Here is a 25,024-nt window from a genome sequence, read left to right on the forward strand (position 1 = left end):
CAATATGGAGAGTTTGCTTAGTACTTTCTACATAGGTGCTTTGCCCAAGTTTAGAAGCCAGCTTGATACTGCTAGCAATGGTTTCTTCTTGGGGAGAACTGAAGCAGATGTTTTGGAGCTTGTAAAGAATATGGCTAAGAGTGATTCAGTCTACAGTGATGAGCATGATAGAAGCAACAGAGGCAGTGAAGGTGATGATACAAACACAAAGAGAGAGTTGAAGGCTCTACAAGATAAGATGGATTTGCTTCTTTCGGATAGAGCCAAACAAGAGAAAGTAAACTTTGTTGGTGAGCAGAAACAAGAGGAGACAGTTGTGGTTCATGAAGTTGATGGTCTAGAAGGTCAAGAAGAGCTATGTTTTGTGAATGCTAATGGGACATGGTACAAGAAATAGCCTAATTTTCAGTACAACAACTACCAACAAAAGCTCTTCTACAACAACCAACAAGGTGGTTACCAAGCTAGGCAAAACTACTCTCAAGACTTCTCCTCCAAAGGAAATCAGCCTACACAAGGCCAAGCCGGATCTTCTACTTCTGGTCCACAAGAGAGTAGCACTGATGCAATGTTGAAACAGATATTGGAGTCCCAAACTAGAAGTGAAAAGCACATTGGATATGAGCTGAAGAACCTTCACACCAAAGTTGATGGAAGCTACAATGACCTCAACAACAAGTTCCTACAACTCTCCTCTCACTTCAAGGCTTTGGAGAATCAGTTTGCTTCTTTGCCTTCAACCTCCAAGAGCCCAATGGGATCTCTACCAAGAAAATCATAGCAGAATCCCAAAGAGTATTGCAATGTTATCCTCTCTACTACTTCTGAGATTGAGTTGAGTGATCATGAGAAAGAGAAAGATCAGATTGAAAGACTCATGTATGGAACAGAAGTTGTTGCCAAGGCTGAAGCACAAATTGTGGAAAAGTTTGAACACAAGATTGTGGAAAGGGTTGAGATACAAACTGTAAAGAAGGTTGAGGGAAAGGTTTTGCAACCAGTTAGACACAAGGTTGAGAAACCGGTTATTGGGAAAGCTGTCACGCAATTGAAGGAGGTTCAGCTAGAAGAGGCTCATGTGGTTGAGCAATCACCTTATGACAAGCTTCCATTTCCACAAAGGTTCCTCACTAAAGCTCAAAATAAGGTGATCTCCAAGTTCAGAAAAGACATGGGAGATGTAGGAGTCAAGCTTCCACAGATATTGAATATGCATGATGCTCATGTCCAAATGATGCTCATCAAGGACATTCTAGCTCACAAAGAAGAAGTAGAAGAGCTCTTAAACATCTCTACTATGCAGCTTGATCCACCAGTCACACCAAAGTCTATTCCAAAACTAGAAACCCAAGGGAAGTTCACCTTGTCTTGCTCCCTTGGTAAGTTCACACTTGATGATGCTCTTGTTGATTCTGGTGCAAGTGTGTATGTGATCTCAATGGAGATGGTGAAGAGTCTTGGGATTGAGAACATGGAACCAAACACATCTTCACTCATGTTTGGAGACTCTTCTTCAACAACTCCATTAGGCTTAATCAAAGACTACCCTATGAAGATTGGAGACTGCACCATCCCTATTGATCTCACTGTTTTGCAGATGGCAACTGAGAAGAGAGTCTCATTGATTCTTGGCACAACATTTCTCACAACAGTAGGAGTTTGCATTGACTTTGCCAACAAGAAGGTCGCACTCCTCAATGTGAACAAAGCTGTCTCCTACCCAATCAAGTCTCCAATGATGAATTTTGAGTATTGTGGAACCATCACTTTTGGAGAACCGTCCATTGAAAAGATCAAGGATGAAATGGTTGTTAGTAGAAAAGAATGTCTTGATGGAGAGTCGTCTAAAGAGATGTGTGATGAGCACTTGGAAAGTGCTACAAAGGAGGAGGTGAGTAGAGCCACAAAGGCTGCTCATGGCAAGAAGAAGATGATGAAAGAACCTCACCCTCACCCTCTTGATATGATGCCACACACTCTCACTCTTCACCCAATGAAGTTCAAGGATGGAGCTATTGAGTACAAGATCAAATGCAAGGGAACGTCTATACCATTCTCAAGTGCAAAGGCCATCATCACTCCACAGCTCCAAGATGATCCAATCAAGCTTCAAGAGCTTCTCTCTCAAGTCCTCACCATCACTCTTGAAAGTGGGAAAGACCCTCCTCTTCACTAGCCCAATGGAGGGAAAGTAAAGCTAGAGACTTAAAACAAGCTCACTTGGGAAGAAGTCCCATGGTATCATTTGTATATATTTCTATAAATATTTTTCTTGCTTTAGTGTGTTTGGATAAGCTTAGGGACAAGTTTGGAAGAATTCTCAAAAATTCCCAAAGGTCATGTCTAAAATTCCAAGGTGACAACAAGCCATCCCTCCACATTTCCCTTCTCTCATGACAACCAACTTCAAGTAAGTGCATTCTACCTTTGTAAATACTTATTTATCATGTTTATGTCTTTCCCTTAGATCTCTTTTTTTGAGCTTATTCTCACACAAGGGACTGTGTGAAGTATGTTTGGGGGAGAGTCTACTATCTCACATTGTGTTTTGTTTTGTCTACTTGTCATTAAGTCTCATGCATTGCATTGTGAATAATTATTTGCATAGAAAATCCACAAAAATTGAAAAATTTCGAAAATCACAAAAAAGAAGCATTTAGTTGCATCATTTGCATCTTTAAGATTGAGTCTAGAAGCATTTAGATTGCATTCATGCATAGGGAGAAACCTTGTAAAGAACACATGTCTAGAACTCAATTTGACATCCTAGCTAAGCATATCAAGTAGCTTAAGCATCTCTTGAAAAAGCTTGTAAGCTTCGAGCCTTGAAAACTCTTATTGAAACATGTTGCTTGTTTGATGATTGACATTGTTCTTGAAATCAATTTCAAATGAACTAAGGCTTAATGAACTTAATCTCTCTTGCATATGGCATTTGCATACTTGATCATTGATATTACACATTTGAGTTATCTTTATCTCTTTGTATCAAGCTTTGTTAACCCAAATGGCACTCCCATACCCTTTAACCCTCATCATTCTTTGAAGCCAACATTAATTTGCTTGAGTGAGGCCTTTTATTGATAGCATGTCATGTGCAAAATCTTGAGAGTATTAGGAGCGACAATGGGTTGTTCTTATCTTTGGCTAGCATTAGGACCTCATTTGAGCTAGCCTCTAGGATGGTTGTTGGGTTTGTGAGCTTAAAATTCGTTTGATCGTGGGAACTAGAGAGATTGAGTGAGAAAAATGAACCAAAAAGAGTGCTTAAAGTAAAGAAATCCCTAGGGATAAAGAAAGTTAGAAAACAGAAGCTCGAGAGTATAAATAGAACTCCCTTCCAAATAAAAAGAAAAAGAAAGAGAGAATCATAGAAACAATAAGTGAGTGGGGAAAAGAAAAAAAAAGGAAAGAGCTGAGCAAAAAAGATCTAAAGTCTAAAATAAAATAAAAAAAGACAGTCCCTAGTTGGTTTAAATCAAAGGAGAGAAAAGAGTGTTCATTGAGTGAGAGATGAAAGTGAGTGTATTTTGGATTTGGGAATGAAGAAAAAGATGGGTAGAACTTGAAACTACTTAGGAAAATGGTAGAATGATGAGAACAAAACATTGTATGCATGAATTGCTCATTTTTTTAGATAAATTTTGCATAATGATCTTGGTCCTATTCTTGAGTGTGCCTGAATAAATGTGAGGGTTGGCTAAGGAACTTGTTGGTTGATGACAATGCAACTTGTGTAAAGATAAAAGAGTCTTGATAGGCCTTGAGAAGGTAGAGTGTACTAAGAGGGTTGCTCATGCTATTTGCTATATTTTCCTTAGGATGTTAGGTTGAAGGCTAGAAAGTGTTCTTTTGGTTATGAGTCTCATTTTCAAACATCTCTCCCTTTAGCTCTTGAAAGTTTACTTGTGGACAAACAAATGACAAGTTTGGGGGAGTTTATGTCTTGAGATTTACATAGGTTTAAGCATGATTTCCATACTCATTTATTTAAGATGAATTTAGAGTCTAATTAGGTACATAGCATGTGCATGTGTATTATGTTAGGTTTGGAAGAGCACGAGTTGAAGTTTGGAGAGTTTGATGGGTAAGCATGAAGAAAAGGTGCAAAGGCAAGAAGATGGACCAAGCCGCGGACAACCAGGTCGGACTGGACCAGGCCGTGGAATCGTTCCCGAGAGATCAGCCGAGACGGACAATCCCGCGGACGGAATCCGCGGACAACACCAGTCCGCGGAATCGGACCAGAGAGCTCGAGGTTGGTGTGGGGGGCCGCGGGCGTGTACTGCGGACGAAGGCAGTCAGCGGATTCTCGCCCGAGAGGTCGAGTTTTGATGGGACAGACCGCGGACCACGGCCGCGGGTTGGAACCGTCCGCGGTCGATGCCAGACCAGCTCACCCATTTGCCTTTCGGGTCAAACCCGGGTTTGTCGGGTCGACCCGGTTCGAGTTTTAAGCTACTATAAATACATTTTAGACCTAATTTTAGATCATTTCTTGTTTTCTCTTAAAAATACATTGATATTTTGGAGAAAGTTTGAATCTTTAGTAATATAATCTTTCAATTTCTTGAGTAATTTGATTCTATCTCATCTTCTTAACATGATTTCTCTTGAATCTATTATCGGTTTAAGGTTAATCATGAAGATTAGTGAGTAGACTCTTTTTGGATTCATGGGTTATGATGATTAGGATGATTAAGTGATGATCTAGAATGTTTAGAGTAGATTAATATGTTTCCTTGCTTGATTGAGTGATCTTAATGCTAATTTAGAGTTGGCCATTTTAGATTAGAAATCTAGACATTTCATTGCCCGGAAGGTGTTCGATGAAAAGTCTGAGCCAACTCAACATAGCTTACCCTACCAAAGGCATTTGATGTTAGGGGAGTTTAGAAAGTTGAATGATCTGTTCTTAATGATTGCTTGATTGACACAAACCTAAGGAATTTGATGTTTGATCAATGAGAGTAAATGAGCTTTTGTCTTGACAAAGAACTTGCTTAGAATTGTTATCTAGACTTAGGGAATTGTGTTGATTGAATCTTTACCATTTTAGATTAAATCTTAGTCATCTGAAATTAAATTCCTACATCCATGACTCCTCCCTTATCCATTTGCTTGAAAGTTGCTAGTTAATTGTGTTAGAACTTTGTTAGCTTAATCAAATCACCTCATTACATTGATTGCATTTAGCTTAAGTATGAACCTGAATTCTCTTTGAATTGAAACACTTAGAAATGGATTGACATCTAAAATACTACTTTGATTTGAATCTTGGACCCTCGAAAAGTCCATATCAATGGCGTAGCATCATCTTTGGCAGGGAACTCCTACCGCAAGGTCTGATGAAATCGCTTGGGAATAGCTCTAATACTTTTGTGTGGTCTGAGAAATGGATTATGGATGATGTTCCAAGAAGACCGGTGAACAAACAAACCTTATCCAACGTTATGCTCAAAGTGTCTGAGATTATTTATGGTGACGGTAAATGGAGAGCAGACCTTCTAATGGAGCGCTTTCCGGAAAATGAAGTGAAGCGCATATCAGCCATACCCATTGGCAACATGGCAGATAGATTTGTTTGGGCATATACGAAGCATGGATCTTACACGGTTAAGAGGGGTTACTCGCTGATGGAAAACTTGTCTGCTCAAAGGGAGGCAACAAGATCACCTCAAGAACAACAACTGATAACACTCAAGAAAGCAGTATGGAAGATAGCGACACTTCCCAAAATCAAAATGTTCTTGTGGCGTGCTCTTTCAGGTGCAATAGCAGTTACAGATAGGCTAAACTCGAGAGGGCTGAACCTAAATCCGATGTGTCAGGTTTGCAAGCAAGACAGAGAAACCATCAATCACTTGCTATTTCATTGCAGCAGTGCGGAGGAGATTTGGAATATCTCAGGGTTTCCAATGCCGGCATTGGGGTTCTCTCAGTCGTTAGAAGATAATTTTCAATTTGTGTTTAATCTGCTGAGTAACCAGAGTAACACAAATGCAGCAACTCGCGCCCTCCCCTGGCCCTTTGGAATATATGGAAGAAGAGAAACGCCATGTTTTACGCCGATACTCAAGAGCCTGGAGCATTCATGGTACAAAACGCGGAGGAGGTTGAAGGAAGCTGCGCTGTGGTTCGTAGCAAACGATAAAGGGCAGGAGATGGAACAACAGAATGAGGAGATGAACAAGAGAGAACGGTGGGCACCGCTGGAAACAGGGCTAATCAAGTTCAACATGCATGCGAATTAGAGAAATCCTCAGTTACTTAGTGGCATGGCTTGGATCGCACGAGATTATAGGGGGGACGTGAAACATCATGCCAGAGATGCGTTCACATGCTCGCCATCAAGATTAGTTGCTGAACTACGTGGGATCATATGGGTACTACAGAGTGTACGAGCTATGGACATCATCATAGCTTCAGATCATCAAGACACCATTGGGGCACTTTCCTCACTGGTTAATTGGCCACGGTACAGAGGTTTGTTGCAGCAAATCTTCTTACTACGAGACCAGTTTAACTTGAAGGTGAAACAATTGAGACAAATCAGATAGCCAGGGACATTGCAAAGAGTGTATTGCGGGATGGACGTCTTCAATCCTATCTTCCACTTGGAGGTCCTGCTTGGCTGCACAATAGATTACAGCGAGAGGCACAAGGAGTTAACTAACCGATCTTTCCCTTAAGATGTTAGTCGTCCTTGTATGTGTTTCATTATTAGAATCATCAGATATGTCGGATGGCCCCTATTGTTTCTTTACTTTGGGTTAAAACCTATTTCTAGACGTTAAAAAAAAATGGAAAACGGAACAAATAAAAGGAAACAGAAAAAACACAACACGAGGACGGCTTGTAACGCTCGTTAGTTGGAAGCCACGAAGAAGAAAAAAAAAAGAGGAGCAAAGAAGAGTATCAGAGAAGAAGGTACAAAGTCATTAACATAATTGACCATATAGTTGTTTGATTTTCGTGAATCACGTCAAATTCTCAAAATTTGATTCGAGCTCCTACTTTGAAACACATCAGATTGTCTCAGGCTTATAAGGTTCGCCGTATTTGATTCGAGCTCCTACTTTCACTGAAATAGGGAAAAAAAGAAGATATAGAATAGAACATTTTGTCATGTTAGAAATGTCAGATGCAGGGGCATGAAGATGCCGCCCATCCCAGATGCAAGAAACTTAATAAAGTGTAGCAACACAGTGAACATTTCAAGCAAGCATGATTCCTATGTATACCATTCTTTTGATTAATCCTTTTAGGATCATCCCTAGCGGAACAAATACTCCCTCTGTTTTTAAAAGATGTATATTCTAGACTTTTCACAAATATTAAGAAAACTCATTAAATATGCATTGTTTTTTGTGAATAACAATTTTTCATAATTTTTAGCCAATAGAAATTCAATAAACACCATTAATTTTTTTGAAACTTACAATTTTTCATAAAATCATACATTGAAAAGGTAAAAAATATATCTTTTTGAAACAAATTTTTTTTCCAGAACATACATCTTTTAGGAACGGAGGGAGTAACTATTATTTGCCCTCTAAATTTTCACTAAGGATCAAATATATTTTACATTTGGATTCTGATGTGATAGTTTTGGGTTCATTATCATCACTGAGAAACACTCTTGGTTTGATCCAAAAAAAAAAAAAAAAAAGAAACACTCTTGGTATATCAGGCAGCGGGTGAATCACTTAATGGTGCTGTTATGTCTTTTGAAAAGAAAAGGTTCATAAAGACTAATCTTTGCTTTGCTACATTAGAACATAGATTCTCGTCTTAGCAATATTTAATTTGTAACCTCTCTCTCTCTGTGTGCAGCCCATTCTTACTTGAATGTTTGAACGAGTACTACTTAACATACGATGACAAGTGTCTCCGATGCAAGGGAGCTGATCTCTTGACTCGGGTGGCTAAACGGTTTCTAAATGGGAATAATCGGCGTATGACTCAACAGGAGCTCAACGTTCGACGGTTTAAAATCTCGTTCTTCTTTGTAGGCAGTTAACCAAGGATTTGAGCATCAAATATTTCTGTAACACCCGTCACCTCCTATATGGAGGACAGCGTGTCACCCCCGACGCGTCATCATACAACAATGTGATACCCGTCTCCCTGACACTAAGGACGACGGACCACCAACAATATCCCGTAATATAAAAGCCCATAAACCCGACAACTCTCACCCATGCCCAAATAAAATCCGAAAGAAAAGTCCAATAGCACCAAGTCCGTCCAAATATCACATACTTGTTTGTCTCACCTGAAAAGGGGAAGAGTGAGGGGTGAGCGACAGGGGAATCGCTCAGTGAGGTATGGGATGCCACCCCGAAGTCCATGGACCCGGACATAGCACTCCGAATAAATATAATTTAACTCTAATGCATGTCAAACACAGTACCTAAAGTACTCAAGCAACAAACAATGGTCCTAGCGAGTTGCACACTCGCCGCCCACTAACAGGCCAAAACACTACCGAAAAGGTGCTCGGTTCATACACACACCGAAAAAGTGCTCGGTAACACACGCCCGTAGACGATTTATCGACACTTCCAGTCTACAGCTCAACCGGTCGACTAAAGCTGGCTGTGACCTCCATACAATCCGGCATACAGAAGTCCGTCTCTGTGTCCGTCTCCAAACAAAAACAATCCTAACTAAGAATTTACATTAAGTGAAACAATCAATGTTGAATCCTCTAACCCCCTAGTTCCGGATTATGCAAAGAACCTAAAACTAAACAAGCAATGATAGACTCGATTTCACACAGACGGAACACATTAGAAATAAACTATATTTATTCGAGGTCCTAAGCCGAATAAGAGGAGTTCGGGAATAGACCCTCACCTTAGCAATAATAAGTGATATCTATGAACTCCAGCTGCTCAAATGGACTCCAAATCTGAAATCAGATCGAAATTTCGAGTCAGAACGCCTTTCGAACGGTTTAAAACGGGTATTTACGGAAAAGTCAACCCGCTGGTCAAAGATCAATTATTTAATTAATTATTTAATTAATTAATTAATTAATTAATCCGGTTTATCCTAACCGATTTCCAATTGATTTTAACCGACCGGTTTAACCTAACCGAATTGAAATCAATTTAAACCGGCTAACCAACCGGTTAACCGAGTCAACCGAGTTGACTCACTGAGTTGACTCGGCCGAGTTGACCGAGTCGCCGGTGAGTCACCGGTGTCGGTCACCGGCGGCGATGGCGGAGCTGCGGCGGCGGCTTACCGGAAAGTTGGCCGGCGGCGACGGCGGAGCTGCGGCGGCGGACGTTGGTCCGGCGGCGGCGCGTGAACGACACGCGCGAAGTCGACGAAACTTGCGGGGGCGCGTACGGCTTCGTCCGGACTCCGATTGAGGCGCGGTCGGCGGCTACGGCTTCGTCTCGTCGAGAGGAACACGATGATGGTCTTGGATGCACGAGATTCACAACGGTTAGAGAGTTATCGGCGAATTACTAAACGGACGAAACTAAGCTTAACTGCATGGCGGTTTCCGGCGATTCTAAGCTGCAGCGGACGGTGGTGACGAGCTCAACGTGGTCTCGAGGCGCGGTGGCTCCGGTGGCAACTCAGGTAAGCTTTCTCCCTTCCTCTTCTTCCTCTCTCTCTCTCTCTTTCTCTTTCTTTCTTTCTTTCTTTCTTTCTTTCTCTTTTAAAGAAAGACAAAATGGCCTTTGGGGATAGTTTGGGGTTGGGGTCATTACAATTCTCCCCCACTTACAAGGAATTCGTCCCCGAATTCAAGTCATAAGCTGACATGCCCAATGTCATCATAGCAAAACCTCGAATACTAATCTTCGCTCGACCTTTCAGGTCTCCTCCTGGGTCTTATCTCCCTCCCAATGAACTCGGACAAACACAGTCGATATTCCCCGAACTGTCTTCTCATGATGATCCAAAATCTCCAATAGATGATAAGGTTCATAAAATCTTTATGAACTCACTTGATGTCTACTGCAAAATAGTTATAGCGCCTTCTTAACTTTTGCAATGCTGTCATATGAACCAAGTACTAGAAGGCTGATATACTGCTGATAAAGTAACTGCAAGCAATTAATCCAATCCACTCCAGCGAAGGATACAATTCCATGTGTCTCGGTTTAAGCTCCTTTATCTTCTGAGTCTTAGGTCCCTCCTGAAATGTCCTTATTTTCAGGTATATTAGGTGCTCATATGTAGCTCTAAATCCTTACGGTGCTTAGCTGCATAAATGCTCTGACGTCATGGGCTTCCGAAAGCCAATCCTTGAGCATGTCCTCTGCTCTACCGTCTCTTAAACCATTAATAGTTCTAACTCATATTACTACCCCACTTTGGTCCAACAAAGTGGTATACTATAGGGTCTACCATAAATAACCCTCGTATAGTAATTTTTTTTTTTTTTTTTTTTTCTCAATACTCAAAAGACAGTTGTCGATGTAGGCAAACTCTGGTAAAGGTAGATGCTTTCCGAAATTCCATCCCACGCAATCTCTGAACATATCATTTAAGTTCTGAGTAATCCTCTCTGACTGACAATATGTCAACGGGTGATAAGATGTACCCATATGATCTTTGTCCCAAGTGCCTTCCGAAAGGCTCTCTGAAATGTAGGCGTGAACTTCGATTCCCAATCCGAAACAATGTTGACATCCATGAAACCTCCCAAACTCAATAATGTAGGTCTGCTCCAATTGATTAGCCCGATTATCTTCTTAACTACTTAGGAAATGGGCTGACTTGGTAAGTCTATCCATGACTACCCATGTGGCATCCTTTCCACATATGGTGATTTAAAATCCAATAACAAGTCCATAATCACCATGTCTCCTTTCCACTCCGGCAAAAGCAAGCTCAAAAATAATATGATACATAACTGCTCCTCTGTAATAGCCATATGACACGTCTGGCACCGCGACGTAATGTAGTTACAAACATCTTCATACTACACCAATTATAGTTAACTCTTCATATCTTTGTACCCTTTGGTGTTCCCGATGGGTAGAGAAACACGAGTGATATGTTTGTTGTAAGATTCTTTTTCTTAACAACTTATCGTCCAACACACAAACTCGGTTTCGGTACAAGTATATCCTGCTCAAAGCTGTATGATATCCAATACTCTCAATCTCGATCTGTTCAACCAAATTCAATGCTAACTTGTGCTTGCGTATCCTCCATAGCAAAACTGCATGCTCCAATCCTCAAGGACATATGTCTCTCCATTGATAGTAATGGCACCCAACCTGAGACTAGCAAATCTCCCAGTAACTCATGAACCTTCTTGGTTCCTGAGATACAGCTCATACGCCTACCCAAGGCATTTATCACCTGGTTGTCCTTACCAGATAGTATGTAATATCCAAACTATAGCTTGCTACAAACTCAATCCAACTGCACTGTCCAAGTACAAGTTTTTAATAAATGAAGATATATTTCACATTTTAATAATCCCAGAGAATCTGAACTTCCTTCCCGTACAATTACGATCTCCAAAACGATAACGCAAATACCACTACAGCCTCTCTGGCGTGATGCATATGAATGACTTAATCCTCATACCTTAATTTAAATCCAATCCAGTATCTGACACATCACAGTAAGCCTCAGCCTCAGTAGAACCCAAAACTGGTGTCTTCATTAGTTGTGCTTCAATTCTGTGAAACTCCTCGAACAAAAATCTATCCAGCCACACTTAACGTCTTTACATGTAGACCGCGTCTTTAACATTACTATACCGGTGAAACCCTTGATGAACTTCCAGTAGTACACTATTAACCCAAAAAGAACGGCAGATCTTTGTAGCGCTCTTAGGTTTCGACCTTCCCGAAACGGTATTAATCTTCTTTGAATCCATCAAAATTCTGCTTCCAAAACCATGTTATCCAAAAATACAACATTCCTCTGCAAGAAGCTACACTTCCTAAACTTAGCGAACAACTGATGCTTTCCAGGCTTATCCAACGCAATCCGCGAAATGCTCACAAATCTCCTTTCTACTCCAAAATAAATCAGGATGTCATCGATGAATACAATCGCACACCTATCCAAATGTTCACGAAAACGTCATTCATATCTTCATGAATGCAACAGTGCCTTTGTCGAGCCAAATGGTATCACTGCGTCCCATAATATCCATAATGTATACAAAAATTCACATTCAGTAGATACTCTTCAAATATAGTAATCTGATGGTGTTCTGATGCCATGTCAACCTTCAAGAACTATAAACTTCCTATAAATAATCCAATAATTCATCAACGCGCGGAAGCGATACTTATCTTTAATGGTCACTTTGTTCAGACCTTTGCAGTCGATACAAAATTGAAACTCCCACCTTTCTTCTTTACAACAACAATGATGATGTTCCCCACGGTAAAGTACCCGGTCTGATAAAACCCTTGTCTGATGAATCTTCAACATGCTCTTTCAGCTTTGTCATCTCTGTTGGTGCTAATCGGTATAAAACTTGTGAAACTGGTGTTGTTTGCTCCAAACAAATCGCAAGAGTTTCTCATGTGTCATGTGGTGACCGTTCCAAAGGTCACAAATATGTCCTCATACTCTGCAATAACCGGAAGATCCTGCAGCTCATGTTGTCCATCAGCCTTAACCATCGAGATGGTAGTCAAAAATCTCTATGTCCTTGTATCCCATAACTCCTCAGTATGTAGCATGCATGCACTAACAACTTCCATCTGCTCCAGCAATCGGAACTCTTGCCCTCAGGCAATCCAACACTACTTGATGCCGTGACAATCAATCCGTCCCAAGGATAACATCGTAAAAACGTAGCTCCATCTCTGATGAATATCCAAACAAATCGGCCCACCAAGCATAACTGGTACACTGCGATGGATATAATAGCTCTCAATGTCCTATGTCAGTTGTCCAACTGACACATCTCTGAAACGATCAACACTGCCAAAATTGGTAAACATACCAAAGTGTAACTCCAACACCTACACAACACAAGCTGCTGCACCCCAATTCAAAAGCGATCTCCACGAGTTCACAAAACAAATATATCTCCAAAATAGTCAATATACTCGTACACACAACAACACATGCCAACCAATGGCTCATACCACACACCACATAATCTCCAGTAACAAAACTCGTGGAACGATTGCTTGAAGTGGGCTGGTGGCAGAAACGTCACATATCCACTCCTGGATAGCCTCGAAATCATGACCGAAGAAACTGATAACTCCCGAGAAAACTGACGAACTTGGACTTCACGCAACTGCTGAACATCTGTCGAGAACCTTGATAGTCGAAGGACGAATGACGATGATTTTACTCATCGTCATAGAAAGAGACATTTGAGTTAGTAATTACTGGACAGAATGGTGCTAAAAGAATTTCGAAATGTATAAATAAATATATAGTTTTTTTTTTTTTTAAGTTGAAAACCGATGAAAACCGAATCCCCTGACCGCCATCCCGGACGGAACCGGGATGGAACCCGCTCTGATACCAAATTGTGACACCCGTCACCTCCTATATGGAGGACAGCGTGTCACCCCCGACGCGTCATCATACAACAATGTGATACCCGTCTCCCTGACACTAAGGACGACGGGCCACCAACAATATCCCGTAATATAAAAGCCCATAAACCCGACAACTCTCACCCATGCCCAAATAAAATCCGAAAGAAAAGTCCAATAGCACCAAGTCCGTCCAAATATCACATACTTGTTTGTCTCACCTGAAAAGGGGAAGAGTGAGGGGTGAGCGACAGGGGAATCGCTCAGTGAGGTATGGGATGCCACCCCGAAGTCCATGGACCCGGACATAGCACTCCGAATAAATATAATTTAATTCTAATGCATGTCAAACACAGTACCTAAAGTACTCAAGCAACAAACAATGGTCCTAGCGAGGTGCACACTCGCCGCCCACTAACAGGCCAAAACACTACCGAAAAGGTGCTCGGTTCATACACACACCGAAAAAGTGCTCGGTAACACACGCCCGTAGACGATTTATCGACACTTCCAGTCTACAGCTCAACCGGTCGACTAAAGTTGGCTGTGACCTCCATACAATCCGGCATACAGCAGTCCGACTCTGTATCCGTCTCCAAACAAAAACAATCCTAGCTAAGAATTTACATTAAGTGAAACAATCAATGTTGAATCCTCTAACCCCCTAGTTCCGGTTTATGCAAAGAACCTAAAACTAAACAAGCAATGATAGACTCGATTTCACACAGACGGAACACATTAGAAATAAACTATATTTATTCGAGGTCCTAAGCCGAATAAGAGGAGTTCGGGAATAGACCCTCACCTTAGCAATAATAAGTGATATCTATGAACTCCAGCTGCTCAAATGGACTCCAAATCTGAAATCAGATCGAAATTTCGAGTCAGAACGCCTTTCGAACGGTTTAAAACGGGTATTTACGGAAAAGTCAACCCGCTGGTCAAAGATCAATTATTTAATTAATTATTTAATTAATTAATTAATTAATTAATCCGGTTTATCCTAACCGATCTCCAATTGATTTTAACCGACCGGTTTAACCTAACCGAATTGAAATCAATTTAAACCGGCTAACCAACCGGTTAACCGAGTCAACCGAGTTGACTCACTGAGTTGACTCGGCCGAGTTGACCGAGTCGCCGGTGAGTCACCGGTGTCGGTCACCGGCGGCGACGGCGGAGCTGCGGCGGCGGTTTACCGGAAAGTTGGCCGGCGGCGACGGCGGAGCTGCGGCGGCGGACGTTGGTCCGGCGGCGGCGCGTGAACGACACGCGCGAAGTCGACGAAACTTGCGGGGGCGCGTACGGCTTCGTCCGGACTCCGATTGAGGCGCGGTCGGCGGCTACGGCTTCGCCTCGTCGAGAGGAACACGATGATGGTCTTGGATGCATGAGATTCACAACGGTTAGAGAGTTATCGGCGAATTACTAAACGGACGAAACTAAGCTTAACTGCATGGCGGTTTCCGGCGATTCTAAGCTGCAGCGGACGGTGGTGACGAGCTCAACGTGGTCTCGAGGCGCGGTGGCTCCGGTGGCAACTCAGGTAAGCTTTCTCCCTTCCTCTTCTTCCTCTCTCTCTCTCTCTTTCTCTTTCTTTCTTTCTTTCTTTCTTTCTTTCTCTTTTAAAAGAAAGACAAAATGGCCTTTGGGGATAGTTTGGGGTTGGGGTCATTACAATTTCACACGTTGAGTTCTGTCTGTCTTCAGAAAGGTTTAGAGCCATCTTTACCAAATAAAGCGTAGGCTGTCTTAATTAAAAGTTGTACGTGTTGAATTCTATGTTTTGGAAAAGAAATAACAATAACTTTCTGTTTAATATGTTATTACAGTTTAATATAACTTCTTTTTAGCTCTAATACGTCCAAGAGCATGATTATTGGAGATTTTTAGATAGAGGTTCTTAGCTGAATATAAGAACCCGTCTCTTAACTTTTAACTAAAAAAGCTAAGAACCGGTTTTTAAATAAGAGTTTAAAGAACCAATTCTTAACTTTTTTAATTAAAAGTTAAGAGACAAGTTCTTATATTTCGCTAAGAACTCCACCCTAAAAACTTCCCAATAATCCTGCTCTAAAAAAATTTGGGCTTCTATGATCGAAATTGAAATTAGAGAACAAATTGGCAAAACAAAAAGAGGGTGGGGCTGCTGCTATTAGTAAATAACAAAGGACTTTATGTGATAATGTCTTTTAGCAAATAAGCTTTTCCTCATTTAACCTAGTTTTCACCCACACCGGAAAGTTATCGCCCCTATGAACCTCCAAATAGAACCACCGGAAAAGAAGAAGAAGAATAGGACTTCACCACCACCAACACCGCCTTCATGTCCATCATTTTCTTTATTTCCAGACGAAATCTTCGTGAACTGTTTAGCCCGGATCTCAAGAATGTACTACCCAACACTCTCAATCATTTCAAAAAGCTTCCGGTCACTCCTCTCTTCCACGGAGCTCTATGCAGCTCGATCTCACATCGGAACCACCGAGCAGTGTCTCTACGTTTGTCTCTCCGATGAAAGTTACCAATCTCCCCAATGGTTTACCCTCTGCATTAACCCTAATCGAACACTAACCGTCTCCACGATCAAAAAGAAGAAAACCGTAGGAAAATCGTTGGCTCCAATTCCGTCGTCGTCTGATTTTCCTTCAGTATCAGAATCCACCTTAGTTGTTGGTTCAGATATTTATGTCATCGGCGGACCAACCAAGACAGAACTATCCATGCCCAAATGTACACGTCCGTCATCAGCCGTAAGAATCCTTGATTGTCGTACTCACACATGGCGTGATGCCCTTAGCATGATCGTACCAGGAACCATGCTCTCACATGTTTCTACGATGGAAAAATATATGTGATGGGAGGATGCGGAGAACTGGAAGAGCCATGGGCTGAGGTGTTCGAAACAAATACACAAACTTGGGAACCTCTCTCGGACCCAGGTACTGAGATACGTAATATAGGTAGTTGTACCTTTTACACAATAAAGAAATAAAAGGAAAGATTTTCTTTTGGAATCCAAACCGAGCATATGCTTATGATACAAGCCAAGATAAATGGGAGAGTTATGCGGGGTTGTGGGAGTCAACAACATGTTTGATCGATGGTGGTGTACAGTACTACTATATTCCCAAGTCAGCATGTGAGATTGATGGTGTATGATATTTTATAAGTTATGCTCCCTACCACTTCCGGTGGACAAAGGATGGAGGAGATTGGGAAGTTATGAAAGGGTTATACTCATTAAGAGAGCTGTACAAAAGGAATGGTGGCTCTAGTAGAAATACAACTTAGTTAGTTAGCTGTGGTGGGAAGCTCTTACTTTTGTAGGAAGGTTATATGAAACATAACCCCAACAATAGAAAGAAGATTTGGTGCGCGGGAATCACGTTGAAAACTGATGATGAAGGTGAGGTTTGGGGTAATGCTGAGTGGATTGATATTGTGTCCGACACAGTGTGAGCTCTTGCATTGTCTCGTTGTTACCGTTTGATGGACTTGTATCAGAGGTATGATCTAATTAAACCAAGTATAATTCAGTCCCCCCCCCCGAGTTAAGGTTTGACTCAATGGAAAGATGAGTACATTTTGTTTGAAAAAGGGTATATGCTTCTTTTATACCATTTGCCAAAGTTGAAGATTAGAAAGTATATTGTCCCCTTATATATATAAATGTGAATGTATTGTTGATTTCTTCTTCTTTTTTTTTTTTGCGAATTGAATGTATTGTTGATCAGTTGGAGAAAAGAGAAGAAGAAGAAGCAAATGGAGAGCAACAGGAGTTAAGGAGAAGAATTAGGGGTTAAAAGTGACGCTTATGAACATACCTTTTATCATTTTGTTTTTATTTTGGATATATTTATCTAAGCCTTTGACTGATCAGTATTGTTGTAATCATATTGGTGACTCCAAATTATGTTAATGTTAGGTCTGAAACACATCAAATTGTCTCCTGCTCTTAAGGTTCGCTGATGTATATACCGTGAATTACCAATAAGCAGGCATGCTATACAAAGTTTTGACCAGCTGATTCACCCGTGCTCTGAATAAATATTTACAAAATATTTTAATCATATTCCAGGAATTCGAAACCATAGAAATTCAACGGAAGATGAAGACAGTCTTTAATTATCTAATTAACGTTTTTTAAAACTAAGAGATCTTACAAAAGAATCCAAATATGGAAGCAATTTATTGGTCTAACTATCGAGAAATTGATTCTTTCAATAGTTAGTGTGATCGTGTATTAAAAAATATGAAATTCTATCAAATAAGGAAGAATTTAAAGAGTATTTGCACTCTCAACACAAGCATTATATTGTATTTAGCTATATACACATTTAGATCCTTCCCCCACATATTTATAAGTTACAATGACCTTTCTGTCCTTATTACCTACATTATGTACATAGCTGAATACACTAAAGTATTTTGGTTGAGAATCCCAATACTCTATTACTTACTCTTCTTTGTTTGTCATCTCTCTCCTTTCGTCTCCTAATATTTTTTTTTTAATCTTCATTATTCTGCAAATCTGAAATCTCCACTATCTCCACCATCGATTCATCATCATCATCATCATCATCTCACATTCCTCTGTGCCACTTCCTATCTCCGTTTCCTTTTTCATTTGATCCAATCAATTTTTTATTCTTTCAAGATCTTCTTTAAGTTCAAACTCCAAATCATCATCGACACGGGAGGACATGCCTCCTCTCCCGTCTGAATTCTGCTTTTAATTTTATTTTCACTTTTTCACAATTTATGTCTTAATTAACCGATTCTTTGTAGGTGGATTCGGGCGCATATATAACTCCACCTCTCCCTTTTTATGTTCGCTTGTCCAGTGAACATAAATGTTCAGCGTTGATTTTTCTTATTTCGAAAACCCAAACTCCTTGTTCGAGCACTTACATAATGGAAACTGGTCTTTGAGCAGAGCAATTACAAAGTGGTTACATAATTCAATGAAGGTCATATACTACATTAATGGTTACAAGAAAGTTTGACAAACCAAAATAATCCAACACCTCGCTAAACTCACCTGTAACCGTTTTATGAAAACAGATTACATCCTTGAAATTGTTCATATATGGTTACAAGAAAGTTTAGCCACAAGACCTCCCCAAAACAAGCTAAACTTTTCTGTAACCGACAAATTTGAAAAATGGTTACATAATTCATTGAAGGTTATATATTACATTAACGGTTACAAAAGTTTTTGACAAACCAAAATAATCTGACACCTCGCTAAACTCTTAGGTCACTGTTTTCAGAAAACATTTTACATTCTTGAAAGTGTTCATATACGGTTACAAGAAAGTTTAGCCATAAACCTCCCTACACAAGTTAAATTTTTCAGTAACTGATCCAAAATGCTACAACACCGCATACATACATTTTCGAAAAGAAAAATATATTGTACTAGGAATACTAAGCCTTTCATCTGCTCAAAGATTCAACACCTGCCCTCCCTCTTGCTCTCTACGGAGGAACTAAACTCCCAGTTTATCTCTTTTTATACACAATAATTTTGTATGTAGATGAAGATCTTTTTCTCTGATTCACCATTAATTCCAGCCGAATTTGTCAATTTTCATCAGCCTTTGATTTATTAATTCCCTGGAACTTCACTGTTTCACGTTATTGGGAGGAGAAAAAAAAATCTAAGATAAATCTTAACCAAATATTTTTAAAATCCTATTAATTAGCCTCCTACGATCCTACCTATACACATTCCTATCCTAGATTGTTTCTTCAGTAACAGAGGGGCTGAAATGTAATTTTGCATCTCCTTTCTTTACTGTTCAGCCCAAACAGTTATTATCTTGGGTATTTTGCTAATTTATCACTTATTTAGGATTTCTACCCAATTCACTCGAATTTAAACTTGTTAAGGTAGATGGACTTCCACCCTAAAACCAATTAGCGATAAATGGATTGTCTCATCTATCTTATATTACCTAGGATCTCTTCCAACTACCGTTGACGGAACACTTTGTTTCTAATACGCCCCTTCGAGATGATGACTCTTTGAGCGTTAATCTAGGAATGTTCAGGCAATGATCGATTGGCCAACTTTGGACCAAATAGATGTGGAACGGGTTAGACTGCGTGGATCGGGCTCTGATGCCATGTTAAGCTAGATGGATTTCCAACCTAAAACCAATTGGTGATAAGTGAATTTAGGGCCGGACAAAAAAACCGAATCCGAAGAACCGAACCGAACCCGATCCGAAAAAGTAGTATCAAACCCAAACCAAAATTTATTAAATATCTGAACGGGTTCAAAATTTTGGTATCTAGAGAAGCGAAACCGAACCCGACCCGAACCAAAGTATTTCGGGTATCCGAATGTATCTGAAATAGATTTGTATATCTAAATATATTAATTATTTTTAGATTTAATGTGCATTAAAAAATCTAAAATATATAATATACTTTTAAGTTGTCTAAAATACTTGAACATGTATATAAATAGTCAAACATAAATGTCTAAAATAGCTCAAATATACTCAAAACACCAAAAGTTCTTCAAATGTAAATTGACTTGTTATCTAAATATTCAAACCAAACTAATTTATATGTTAAGTTTAGGTATTTTGACATATTTTATTCAAATTTATATGTAATATATTATTTTGTTTATAGATTTTGAGAAATTTACAGTATATAGTGAATTTTAAAATTTTAAAAATCATTTAAATGAGTTATCCGAATCCAGATCGAACCCGCAAAGATCTAAACTGAACCCGACCCGAAATTTAGAAATACCCGAATGGAGCTGAAATCTTTGATCCCGAAAACCCGAAACCCGAATAGACCCAAACTGAACCCGAATGGATACCCGAACGCCCACCCCTAAGTGGATTGACTCATCTATCTTATATATTACTTAGGATCCCTTCCAACTACCCATGTGGAACACTTTGTGTCTAATAATGCTAACCTTTGTATGTATATTTAATAAAACTTGACTTATTTTGTTATTCATAAAATAATTAATTATATAAATTAAAGTATATTTAACTGTGAAATAAATTTTTTAAAGGTTAAAAATATTTTAATTATATATTTTACTTTTAGATTAAATTTTATATATTATGTTTTTTGGCCTATGGCACCAAAAAGCCTAAGCACGGCTCTGATTGGCTTCCAGATGTCTCTCATACTTAAAGACCAAAGGACTTGACGATGAGCTTCTTGGTTCGTTGATTCAACCCTTTACATCTCTGCTTACGCTCATGTAGAATCATACCGTTTCCTGACTGTATTGACTGAATTCTTCATTTGTTTTGATTTCCATCAGTCTGTTAAACCCATTTGGAGAAGAACAAAAGAACCAATGAGCATATGGGATGGGTTACCCAGGATGCAGATACCGATGTTCACAGAGCTGATCGCAATGGTGCTTAAGGAGATCTCTATGAGGTTGCTAGCCCAAACTACACCGGGAAGTAAACTGTTCCTGCAAGTCTTTTTGCATTCTAAATGTTTGTGTGTTTCGAGTCAAGTCGCAACTAGATAGTGTGAGTTTTTAATGATATATTCTATAGGATAAGAAGCTTAGGACTGTTATGAACAACGAGAGAAGAAATAATCTGGATGTTCAACACTGAGTGTGTAGTCCTGATCTTGACCTTTATCCTTAATGAAACTAACAAATGGGTTTAGAGTGGGATGAATAAAGTGTTGGGAAAGATAGCGGAGAATATTTTTTTGAGAGGTTGAGATGAAATGTATACGGTTTATATTTGTGATAGCTTTTGTATTTGGGAAAGGGATTTTCTACTAAGGCTTGTGTTTGGAGATTCTTTTAGAAACTTTCTTAGAACTTTTTCTTGAATGTTTTCTCTCAATTGCTTTTCTTGATTCTTGGATAATACAAATGGTGCGAAGCACTCCTATTTATACAAGTGAATGAACAAACTCTAACATGTTCTAGATTTTTCTAAATTATTATCTTATTTCAAAATATCTAAAATTAATTATTCTACTCCATAACTTTCTCTCTTCTTCTCCATAATTCTAGATAATTCTTCCTCCTTGTGCTCTTCTTTTGGGATCTTAATATGGATCATGATTTTTTGGCTTTTGGGCTAATGGAGGAAAAAACCAACAAATCTCCCCCTTTCCGACTTAGCCCAAAACCGTTGTCATGCCGGTGCCTTTGCAGCAATCTTCAAACTTCTTGATCGGTAATACCTTGGTCATAAAGTCTGACCAGTTTTCGTCGGTGTGTACCTTTGTGAGATGTATGAGCTTCTCTTTCAGAACTTCTCGGATCCAGTGATGTCGGATATCGATGTGCTTTGAGCGAGAGTGAAACATTGGATTCTTTGCTAAGTGAATAGCACTTTGGTTGTCACATAGCATGTTGTACTTTTCTTGCTTTACTCCAAACTCAAGCAAGAAGTTCTTCATCCATAGCATCTCCTTGAACGCTTCCGTTGCTGCGATGTACTCCTCTTCCGTGGTGGATAAGGCAACACACTTTTGTAGCTTCGATTGCCAAGAAACAGCTCCCCCTGCAAAGGTAGTCACGAATCCTGATGTCGATTTCCTTGAATCTTTATCATCAGCCCAATCTGCATTGGTGTAACCGTTCAACTCCAATTTTCCATTTCCAAAACATAGACACTTCTTCGTTGTGCCTCGTAGATAGCGTATGATCCACTTAACTGCTTTCCAATGTTCTTTTCTTGGATTGGCAAGAAAGCGACTCACAACTCCTACGGCATATGCAATGTCGGGCCTGATGCACACCATAGCATACATGAGACTACCCACTGCTGATGCATATGGGGTAGTCTTCATTTCCTCTTTTTCCTTCTCACTTGTTCGACTTTGCTTTGAACTTAGTTTGAAATGTCCACCAAGTGGAGTGCTCACCGGCTTTGCTTTTTGCATGTTGATTCTCTCCAACACCCTTTCAACATATCGGTCTTGGGACAACCATAAAAGCTTCTTTGGCCTATCCCGAGTGATCTTCATTCCAAGAATCTGTCTCGCTTGCCCCACATCCTTCATCGTAAAACACCTTCTCAAATCTTTCTTCAATGCGGCTATCTTGTTGCGATCTTGGCCCACAATTAACATATCGTCAACATAGAGCAATAATATGAGAAAGTCACCGCTTTCGTACCTCTTTATGAAAACGCAATGATCATCCTTGGTTTTCTTGAAGTTATGATCCACCATGAAGGAGTCAAACTTCTTGTACCATTGTCTTGGGGCTTGCTAGAGGCCATAAAGACTCTTCTTTAATCGGCATACCAATTCTTCTTTTCCTGGAACCTTGAATCCTTCAGGTTGCTCCATATAGATCTCCTCCTCGAGTTCACCATGTAGAAAGGCCGTCTTGACATAGAGTTGTTCAATCTCCAAGTCTAGAACCGCTGCTAGACCAAGAACCACTCGGATAGAGGACATCTTCACCACTGGAGAGAATATTTCTTGAAAATCTATGCCTTTCTTCTGGTTGAATCCTTTCACAACCAATCGAGCTTTGTATCTTGGATTTGAGCTTCTCTCTTCATACTTCAACATGTACACCCACTTGTTCTTCAAGGCTCTCTTTCCTTTTGGTAGCTTCATGAGCTCATAAGTGTGATTATCATGCAAGGATTGCATTTCATCTTGCATAGCGTCAACCCACTCATCTCTATGAGTGTCTCCTAGGCCTCCTCATAGCTTTTAGGCTCCCCCTCATCTGTAAGATTAACGTACTCATCTCGATAATATCTTACAGATGGTCTTGTCTCTCTTCCAGACCTTCTTGGCTCATGTTCTTCCTCTGGCTCCACTTGAACTTCTTCTTCACCTTCATCACCATTCGGACCCATGATAGGATCCCCTTCGCCATCATCTCCAATCACTTGTTCATGATCTTGAGGCTTATGAGAATCTTCATTCCTTACAACCCTTAGCTTTGGTTTCTTTGATTTGTTGATGTCTTCGATTGTTTGATCTTCGAAGAAAACAACATCTCTGCTCCGGATAATTTTTCTGTTAACCGGATCCCAAAGCCGATAGCCGAAATCATCTCTTGGTGACCCAAGATAGATGCACTCTTTAGTCTTGGAGTCTAGCTTGGCTCGTTCATCCTTAGGTATATGGACAAACGCTCTGCAACCGAACACCTTCAAATGGTTGTAAGAGACCTTCTTACCCGACCAAACTTCCTCCGGGACATCGCCTTCCAAAGGAACTGATGGTGTAAGATTTATGATGTCCACTGCAGTCTTTATGGCTTCTCCCCAACATGGCTTGAGTAGTTTAGCGTGAGAGAGCATGCACCGAACTCTTTATGTGATCGTTCGATTCATTCTTTCTGCTAGCCCGTTCAGTTGTGGCGTCTTTGGTGGTGTCTTCTCCATTCTGATTCCATGAGCTTTGCAAAACGCTTCAAAGGGACCTCGATACTCTCCACCATTGTCAGATCGTACACACTTGAGTTTTTGACCCGTACTTCGCTCTGCTTGGGCTACAAAGTCCTTGAAAGCATCAAGAACTTGATCTTTTGACTTCAAAAGGTATATCCATACCTTCCTTGAATGGTCATCAATAAAGGTGACGAAATATGATGCCCCTCCATTGGATTTCTCGGACATGGAGCATACTTCAGTATGCACAAGATCAAGAATATGCTTTCTTCTCATAGGTGTAGACGATCTTCGGAAAGCGACTCTATGTTGTTTTCCGGCTAAGCAATCATGACATGGTGAGAGAGAGACCTTTCATATCAGGAATAAGTTTCTTACGAGAAAGTATGTTTAAACCTTTCTCACTCATATGCCCGAGTCTTCGGTGCCATATATCATGTCATCACTTGCGACATTTACTTCTTCCTTGCAAAGCTTGGCTTGAATCACGTATAATGACCCTTCTTTTCTTCCTCGAGCCATGATCAAACTCCCTTTGGTTAGCTTCCATTTGCCACTGCCAAAGTGACTGTCCAAGCCGGCATCATCGAGCTTTCCGGTTGATATGAGATTGAGTCGCATGTCGGGAACATGTCTCACATCCTTGAGAACTATCTTACATCCAGTGTTTCATGTAAGTATAACATCCGCCTTTCCAATAATCTTGCTTCTTCCTTGATTTCCCATTTGAACATTACCAAAGTCACCACTTTGGTAGGTTGTGAAAAAGCTTCCATGAGGGGTGACGTGAAAAGAAGCACCAGAATCAACGATCCATGAGCTATCATCAGAGCTAAGATTACATTCTCCAACGAGATATAATTCTTCGCTCTGGTCTTCCACAATGGTGGTAGTATTGTCTTCATGCTTCTTTGTAGGATTGAACGGTCTGGTTTGATATTACCGGCTTATTTGTCTTTCTTGAAAAACCGACATTCCGACTTTATATGACCCTGCTTGCCATAGTAATAGCAAGTAACTCTCGGACGTGACTTAGATCTTCCTCGAGATTGGTCTCGTCCTCTGCTTCTGTTTTGGCCACGAGTCTCTTCTCTACCTCGTCTATCAACAATGTTAGCTTCTGAATAAGAACTCGAA

The 25,024-nt window shown here is 40.2% G+C and overlaps 1 long non-coding RNA gene and 1 pseudogene across 1 annotated transcript; one reads left to right on the forward strand and one right to left on the reverse strand.

Annotated features, from left to right (window-relative positions):
• Positions 1–7,982: 7,982 nt before the first annotated feature.
• On the reverse strand, positions 7,983–15,131 carry LOC106432256. Its single transcript, XR_007331608.1, has 5 exons — positions 14,702–15,131; positions 14,308–14,362; positions 9,257–13,723; positions 8,863–8,917; positions 7,983–8,278 (listed from the first exon to the last, which is right to left on the reverse strand). It is a non-coding gene; the product is annotated as an uncharacterized LOC106432256 (long non-coding RNA).
• A 332-nt stretch (positions 15,132–15,463) lies between these two features.
• LOC106386134 lies at positions 15,464–17,384 on the forward strand (annotated as a pseudogene).
• The last annotated feature ends 7,640 nt before the right edge of the window (positions 17,385–25,024 follow it).

This window comes from Brassica napus, unplaced genomic scaffold (assembly GCF_020379485.1).
Source record: "Brassica napus cultivar Da-Ae unplaced genomic scaffold, Da-Ae ScsIHWf_1422;HRSCAF=2008, whole genome shotgun sequence".
Classification (NCBI taxonomy): domain Eukaryota; kingdom Viridiplantae; phylum Streptophyta; class Magnoliopsida; order Brassicales; family Brassicaceae; genus Brassica; species Brassica napus.